This window comes from Talpa europaea (assembly GCF_964194135.1).
Source record: "Talpa europaea genome assembly, chromosome: 9".
NCBI classification, from domain to species: domain Eukaryota; kingdom Metazoa; phylum Chordata; class Mammalia; order Eulipotyphla; family Talpidae; genus Talpa; species Talpa europaea.
This window is the reverse complement of record NC_140076.1, coordinates 29,388,980-29,395,449: the sequence shown is the minus strand read 5'-3', so window position 1 is coordinate 29,395,449 and position 6,470 is coordinate 29,388,980.

Below are 6,470 nucleotides of genomic sequence, written 5' to 3'. Positions count from 1 at the left end.
GCTGGCTTCTGGGTCATGTTCTTTTTCTAACTAGCTAAAAGACTTTGAGAAGGACACTTTCCTTCTTTCAATTATCAGTAAAATGCATTGATGTATTAAGAATAAAATGTATTAAGAATCTTCTCTGTCAGGTAAGAGAAAAGAGAACTACAACAAAGACTTTCTTAATCAAGAACTACATGGCATAACAGCAGAGAAAGGCTGAAAGCTTCTCACTTTCCTTCCCCGATTCAGTAAACAGTGAAAGTGCTGGAGACACTGTAGTCTCGTAGGACTTCGTTGTGCAACCATCCCAGGCCAGGTAGGTTTATTCAATTCTTGCAGATGGAGAGGATTTTTGAGCTGTGGGCAGATTTTTGCAGGTCTTTAATACTGAACAAGGGGACAGAGGCTTTTTCTTGCTTCTCTCTGGCGTTCTCAGTCTCGTGTCACAACTCACTGAGGGACGCCACCCTTTTATCCCTCCTGTAGGGTCAGAAGACCACAGTGCAGGTTTTCTAATATCCAGCAGACCGGGTAAAGGAGGAGTCAGAGTCCTCAGTGGTTTTTGCAGGTCTTTTATTGGGATTTGCCCAGTACACAGCAGGCAGGGGTGCTGGGAGGCTGGCAGTCCTCCCAGCCCCCAGCAAATCCTCACTCTATCTGGGCTCTCCAGTGATCTCTGCTTCTGCTTCTCTCTCGGCTTCTACTGGCGTCCTCATGACACCGCCCTTAAAAGCCCAGTCTTAGCCCAGGTGAATCCCATCTACCTATGCCCACACCCTATTCCAGGTGCCCGCCATCAGGCATGCATTCAGGACTGCAAGGATCCATCATCTATCCTGATGGCGGGAGGGCTGAAAAGCCTGACATTTTTCCTTACACTACACCGCCCTTCCAGGCTCAGGTGTGCACATTTACATAAGTGCACACCCCGTGCTCTTTGGCTTCTCAGCCCAGTGTCTGGAATCAAAGGTGAGCGTGCCCGGCACCCAGGCCCCTTGGCCCAAGATTCACGCAACCTAGCCGGCGCACAAGACCACAGGTGGTAGCCAGAGGCCAGCAACAGTAGATGAAAAAAAAAGCCTCATTCACCTTATTTGTCCTACAGATTTCAAGTAGAAAATTACACTAAACCATTTCAGATCTGTTAACAAGAACCAAAACCTGTCAAAATCTTCCTAGAGATTCTCTGTCATAACACTGTAATATTAAAGTAGTTACAATAGGTCGAAAATCTAGCAACGAAGATGAATTATGGGTGGCTACCAAGATTTTTGTCAAAACATTGTTTACCTTCTAAAACAGTCTATGGGTTGTGTACTAAAAGTAGGAGGAGGATGGTGGGCTCGAAAATTCATCTCCCCTCCCCCATATTTCATGGTTATCAGCTTCTAACTTTTGGGCAGGATCAAAATAGAACCCTCAGATCACAAGCAGGCCCAATTGGGATCTAAAGTTCAGTGATGCAACTTGTAGCTAGTTATGTAGTGTAAGCAGGCGCAGGGCAGGCCAGGGGTCAAGGGGCTGGCAGCAACTAAGCCCCCCAGCCCATCTTCTACACTCTTTCTCTGGGCTCTCTCTGGCGTTCTCTCTTGTGTCATCTTGTGGTCTTGCCTCTTCTGTAGTCACACCGCTCATCCTCCTATAGCTGCCCTTATAGCCCTGGCCTCTAGGTTCGGGTGTGCACACATACACATGCCTACACCACACTCCAGGTGTCCATAGTCAGGCCCATGTGCCCGTGCCCATGCTAGCAAGCACTTTCTGCATTAACAAGATCAAGGCCACTGGTGATGGCCACAGAGGCTAATGGAACAAAAAGCCCAATTAATTCTTTTACCCTACAAGTTACCACCAATTTTTTCCGAGAAAAAAAAATCGAGTGCCTATTAGGTGCAGGCACTGGGAAACCAAGATGAAGAAGACAGACATCATTTTTGCTCTCCTGGCACATGTACTCAGTCTATCAGGGGAGTTATACGGTAAGCAGACACTCGCAACTGGTCGTAGGTACAAGGGAGAAAATGAAGACTTAAGAGGCTAGGGACTGAGGAAGCATGGTGGGTATTAGAGGTTACTCTTCAAAAGTGGGCTTTATTACAGGTAGGCAATGCCAGTCAGAGGCACATGGCCTAAGACCCAGAGGTCTGGTTCCAGTTCCAGACTCACAACTAAACAGGTCAGTTGATTTGGACTCCGGGGGCCTAAGTTAAACCATCCAGGAAACAAAATGATCCCAACCTGCCTCACTAGGAAAGCAAAATGAGATCAAAATATTTGTCAACATTAAAAAGGCACTACAGCAACATGGATGGAGCTGGAAGGGGTCATGCTCGCAAAATAAGTCAGAAAGAAAAAGAAAAATACCGGATGGTCTCACTCATAGCAGGAATTTAGAAAACCTAAATAAGGGACCAGGAAAAAGACTAATTAATACAAAGTAAAAATCAAAATCAACAAGCAACTATAAACCAGAGACACACGACGGGGGGTGGGGGGAGGAAGGATTAGAGTTAAAATAAGGGGGGGTGCAATTGTATGGGGAATATAACCAAATGAAAATGCATACATTGTGCAAAAATGAAAAATGATGTACGAATTATATAAAATAAAATTTTTAAAAAGCACTACAGAAACAATACAGTTAAGAAACTACTAGTCTTGAGCTTACTTAGTGAGTTTATTGAGGGCAGGGCTGTATACTGATCATTGTATTCCTAGTAAACCTGTCTCGACATATTTTGAATGAATGGCCAGCCAACTTTTTGGTAATGTCATCATTTTAGTGCTGTTGTCATCTGGTCTGGTGATAGGAGGTGCTGGCTCCACCCCCAGACTCAGAACATACCCACAGAGGTCAGTATCTCTGAAATTTGGTTTGCTCAGTGACAGCTCAATTAACATGTCTGATCCCACGTGAATGTGACTATACACTGTAATAACACCTCCTACTTGCATCTAGCTGTCATTTCTGCAGTTAGTTATGACCTGCATTCCATCGTATAAGATAATGATTTAGCTGGGATAAATAGCTGTTTTCTTAGGTCAGATATACAAGCTAATACCTACACTCTACTACTTAAGCCACAAGTTTAGGGTAAATAAAGATAAATAGTGTTAAGGGAGTCACATTCATGAAACCCATTTTCAGCAACAAACTACTCATGGAAAGGAGCAGGAATACAGTCTGGGATTACGAAGAATTTGGATTAAGAAATGGTGGAAGTGGTTATGGCATGTAAATCGTTCCTACAAGAGCCATCAGGTATGACGTAGACTAGACTACTTCTCTCTCTTGTTCTCCCCACCCCATCCAACCTCATCTCATCCCATTCTTTAAATTCTGAACCTTCCATCCTCCACAGAAGTAGCAGCCTCGGGCCTCACTGGTGGCGCAAAGGGTTAAGCACCGCACTGTGAAGCAATCTGCTGCCTCTGCAGCAAGAGTTTGAACCCCAGCTGGCCAGGAAGCAACCCCCATGGCGCAGCAGACCTCTCCTGACTTGCCCACTGCTCTCCTCAGCAGTATACTTTGGTCGATCTGTTCCCCACTCTGTCCTTGGTGAATCCTCTCACCCCCCACATCTCTGGCCTGTACCCCAGCTCTTACATGCATAAATAATCTTAAAAAAAAAAAAAGTAGCAGCCTCAAGTCCCAGTTTCTGTATTTCCCTGAAGAGTACTTCTCCAGACCTAAGTCAAGACCCTAAACAGGGACAGAAATACAGATAGCCTGCTCTTGTCATGTCTGACAGACATTCTGACACAGCTATTTTGACACCAGGGGGTTTCTGATGTTTCCAGTGATCATTTTGATGTGGGACTATTTTGATACATCTGAAGTTAACTATTAAACTTTAGCAACCCCACCCCCAAGTAATATAAATAATGTGTCCATCTTGACCACTATTCCAAATGAGGATAGGATGAAGCTAGTGCCTACTGTGTCCATTACCTGGTAACTAAAAAGAAAAACAAAATTACCTTTGATGTCATTTGGGCCTGCCTTATGATCAGATACTCTAACCAGGTTCTGGCAACATCTTTGAAGCCACTTGTGGAAATTCTTCTATATAAAACTAATAAATAACCTAGGGTAAGCCAGGCACAAGTTTTGTGCTTTTAAGTACTGATCGCTGAACAACCCCGTGTCTATCTCTTCTGGCCCTGGAAGCCGTTTGAGTCAGTGGCTGAGAGGGCCAGTTCCACCCAGAGTCCTCAAAGGGCTGCATGGGTAACATCCAACTCCAGGGTCTTCATGGACACCATCTTGGGCCCAGTGCATAAATTTTTTCTCCTTAATTTCATAGAAGCAGATACTAAGTTTATTTCTTCTAGGAAGTCTTCTAAAGGGTAATAACAGAGCATTCCCAAAGTTCACATACATGTTTTTTTCTGAATTTTACTTTCTTTTTAAATGTCTTTACTCAGCCAAAAGAGACTGCATCTGCTACTGTATATACAGTATGCTAGTTAGCCACTTGATTCCACTGTGGATAAAGCTGGCTGGATTATCCACCTTAGGGATAAAATGCGGTAGCCAACCCTGCAGATGCTTTTCCTCCAGTTGGTTAGGCTGTCGAAGGCCAGTGTTCAGAAGCTGTATAGTTAATTAAAAAAAGTATCATAAAAAAAGTTTTCTGTGGCTGAAAGAACCTCACCTAGAGAAATGCTGCTATATTACCCTTTACTACCGAAAGGGAAAAAAAAAAACTAAATCCTCTTTTCTTATGCCTGGGTTTTTAGGAGGACAAAGTTATGAAAGAAAAGCTTCTTTGAAGAAGACAGGCCCAAGAGAAACATGTTTTGCTCTGATGAGCAGGGATCCCATAAGAGCTTGGCTGCCCCCTGATGAGAGCCTGAGAGTCTGGAGCTGGTACTGTTGGCAAAGGGTATGTAGGGTGGTAGCCAGAAATTCAACTCAGTCCTTCAGCCCTTCCTTTCCCAGGTCAGGAAAGAGGGTGAGCTGAGCACTCACAGGAGGTCCACATTACAATGGCACTCCTTCAAGGAAGGAACACCCGGATCCCAGAGAGTACTTACATTGGAGTCATAGGTGAGAAAATAAAGGGAAAAGTGATTAGGATCATTTTTACCTTTTTCCTTTGGTACACAATACATGAGCTTCCTTTTTGTTTCACTTTTTAAAAAATGGCTTAGAATTAAGAAGTACATAATTTAGCTATAATACACAGGTAGGCTAGATAATTGAAATAGGATATACATGAATGACTGAGCTTAGCCAGCAGAAGACAACTGAAGGTCTTTTCATATTAGAGTGCAACTTTTAGACAGGAAACTGAGGCAGGCAGAGAATGTGTTTGTAACACTATGGTTTCTGCAACTGCTTTGTGTTTGAAGAAGAAGGGCCAAATCTCCAGGGAAAAGATGCTGACCTAGTCTAGTCTGGTCAATACTTTCTGCCATTATTTTCTCCAGGGACCACTGGAATGTCAGGCAACCACTTAAATTACATGGACAAAGCCATAAGCCCACAAAAAAACCTGCATCTTGAGATACATTGCCTGCTGCCAATTTCCCCCTCAAAGAGATGAGCAATTTTGACGCTGCGGGCGGGTAATGAAATAGGCTGCTTGTGCCTCAATCCAGATTACTTCTTGAAGGAATGGGATAAACTCATGCTTTCTGCTTAATTCAAGACGCACAAACATAACACACAGAGCAGAAAATTCTCCTGGATCCTGAACTGTTTCTGCCGTGCAAGGACCCATATGTTAAATATGATACTTCTTGATCTTCCATATGCTTGAAGAACAGAAATCTGAACCAGCAAACAACAAAGGCTATAGCACAAAATTTATTGGATTATTTACTAAATAATTCATATACATCCAACATCACTGAATGGAAATAATGTTAGTTAATTAAAAAAAATAGCAATGCTTCCATAGGGGTCTTTCAAGAATGTCAAAATCTTCTCAGTGACTGTATCTTTAACAAAAGGAATAGCCAAACTAGTGAAGACAGATTTATCTCAATCAAATTTTAAACTCAATATTGTCAACATGTTTTTCTACTTAAAAAGCAAAGCCCCATAATTTAGTAATTTTATGTTTCTTGGATTCTGTTCTCAAATGTCACAGAAAGATATTTGATGAAAGGAAGCAAAGCACCTAGTTTTAGCAGTCTTCTTAAAAACCTTTAGGTTATCTTCACAATACCAGTATAAATATTTAGATTCCCATCTGATAGGTGTTTTCACATATGTGAGTAGGGATGCCCTCAAAACTTTATTCTTCATACTCTTGCTTCATATTACAGCTGTTTGATTAAACTACCAGCAAAGTGTTCCTATCCTGGCTGGACTGAATCACTAGATCAGAATTCATTACAATCTTTTCCCAGATACCAAGATAATATCAATGCAAATTTTGGTGGCTGGTATGTTACAGTATTTATGGATATTTTGTTTTCTAATGGCAATATGTTAAGAAATTTATCATTAATAAGTGAATTTCATAACACAA